The sequence below is a fragment of the Triticum dicoccoides genome, chromosome 1B, assembly GCF_002162155.2.
Source record: "Triticum dicoccoides isolate Atlit2015 ecotype Zavitan chromosome 1B, WEW_v2.0, whole genome shotgun sequence".
Taxonomy (NCBI): Eukaryota; Viridiplantae; Streptophyta; class Magnoliopsida; order Poales; family Poaceae; genus Triticum; species Triticum dicoccoides.
This window is the reverse complement of record NC_041381.1, coordinates 712,602,118-712,604,783: the sequence shown is the minus strand read 5'-3', so window position 1 is coordinate 712,604,783 and position 2,666 is coordinate 712,602,118.

Sequence of the window (2,666 nt, the reverse complement as noted above, 5' to 3'; positions counted from 1 at the left end):
ATCATCCTCTCTTTAATATAATACATGCACTCCTCCTGCATGATTCGATTTTTTTTGCTCCTATTCGCACAATGATCAATGAGTAGTGGGTGACCATGTATACGAGTGGGTGACCATGTATAACTACTCCCTCATGCTCAAAATATGTTGCGTATTTTATAGTTATGATTAATGTTTATAAAATTTGATCATGTATATATATATATATATATATATATATATATATATATATATATATATATATATATATATATATATATATTAGAGAGAGAGACACACACACACACTGTCAAATTGATCTTTACTCTTAGGGCATGTTTGGGACTGCTCCGCTTCACAAAAATCGGTTTCGCTCCACTAAATTTACTTTGGAGCAGTTTCACCTAGAAGTTGTAGTACTATCAAGGAGAATGTTTGGCTGCCATCTAGCTCCAGCTTCAAGAATGAGATATTTGGTGGAAAGAATCTATTTGATTGGTTGAGGGGGGAGAAACGAAGGGGTATCCACTTACTGGTGGCAGTGGTGGGTAATTTCCACCCAAGTCCAGCTTCTAGAGTTTTTTGGAGCACCCCCTGAAGAGCTTCATAAAAAACTCGGAGCTGTACACCAGATTCTAGTTTTTTTGTGGAGCGGTATATTGTGGCGCTACCCCGTTTGGCTTGTGTTTTCTGAAGCGGAGCTGAATTTGAAGGAGCAGACCAGTCCCAAACAGGCTCTTAAATTGGAGTTGGTGAAGCCATAGGTCGTCACTCGACACTTAACATTGGAAGCATCTGGACCGTCTATTTTGTATCTGATGTCATACAGATTCCGTCATAAACAATGGAAGATCTAAAAAAATCGCCGATAAACCAATAACCGGAGATTTGGTGCCAATTAATGGGCTGACTAATTTTACTTCCTCGATCCCATTATATAAGGCTGGTAACAAGTACAATATAGCTATATCACTAGTAGAAAAGGGGGCAATGGTCCAGGCCAGGACAACGCATTAGTCCCCGTTCAATCCAGAACTGGAACCAATGGGGGCATTGGACCCGGTTCGTGAGCCCCAGGGGCCGGCCGGGCCACGTTGGCCATTGGTCCCGGTTCGTCTGGACCTTTTGGTCCCGGTTGGTGGCACGAATCGGGACCAACGGTCCTCGCTCCTGGCCCATCACTATTCGTCCCGGTTGGAGGCATGAACCGGGACCAAAGGCCGCCCATTAGTCCCGGTTCATCCCACCAACCGGGACTAAAGGGTTGGTCCTCGTTGCGGCCAGAGTTTAGTCCCACCTCGCCAACCGAAGAGGGCTCACACCGGTTTATAAGCCCCTCCCTCTCTGCCTTGTTGAGCTCCTCTCAAAATGAAAATAGATGCCCTTATACAGGGAATTTGACCTAAATTCATACTGAATTTCTCTGAAGTCAGTAGACATTTATTATGAATGTAGGTTTAATTTTCTCTATAAGCGCATCTATGCTCATTTTTTAGTAAAGTTAATCACAACTATTTTTTATTCTATTTATTTCTGAGTAGTTTTTTATATAGTTTTTTTCTTTTCTGCTATATTTATTTTTTCTATTTATTTCTGAGTTGTAATAAGTCATTAAAAATAAAAAAGATTTTAGTAAAGTTAATCACAATTATTTTTTCTTCTATTTATTTCTGAGTAGTTTTTTATATAGTTTTTTTCTTTCCTGCTATATTTATTTTTTTCTATTTTTTCTGTGTGGTAATAAGTCATTAAAAATAAGCATCTATGCTCATTTTTTAGTAAAGTTAATCACAACTATTTTTTCTTCTATTTATTTCTGAGTAGTTTTTTATATAGTTTTTCTTTCTTTTCTGCTATATTTATTTTTTTCTAATTTTTCTGTGTGGTAATAAGTCATTAAGAATGAGCATCTATGATCATTTTTTTAGTAAAGTTAATCACAACTATTTTTTAGTAAAGTTAATCACAACTATTTTTTCTTCTATTTATTTCTGAGTAGCTTTTTATATAGGATTTTTTTCTTTTCTGCTATATTTATTTTTTTCTATTTATTTCTGAGTGGCAATAAGTCATTAATAATAAAAAAGAGGCGCAATGCTAGTTAATTCGCTTCAAGCCTTTCGGAATAGTGTAAACTGCACTGCACATACCTCCGTGCATTCTACCCTATTCCTCAAGGCTTGAAGCGAACCAACGTGCAGGTAAGCATTGAGCCTGTTCTCCATCGTCTCTGCACTCAGGGCTTATAAACAGCTGCGAGTGCCTCTCGCTTGGCGAGGTGGGACTAAAAAAATAGCTGCAGAAAGAATCAACTAAAAAATAGCTGTAGAAAATAAATAAGTAATTAGAAGGGTCCATTGGTACCGGTTGGTGGCTCCAACCGAGACGAATGCCCCTCTTTAGTCCCGGTTGGCGGCACCAACCGGGACCAATGCCACTCTTTAGTCCCGGGTGGTGGCACCAACTGGGACCAAAGGTCTTGGTTTCCCGCCCTTTGGGCTGCTGAAAAGAGGCCTTTGGTCCCGGTTGGTGCCACCAACCGGGACTAAAGGTGGCATTGGTCCCGGTTTGTGTCACGAACCAGGACCAAAGCCTTTGCTACATAAGTAGCACTTAGGAAAATTTCAGAACCGCATTCCCATTTCGATCTCTCCTCCTCCTCTCCCGACGCCGCGCACCGTCCCCTG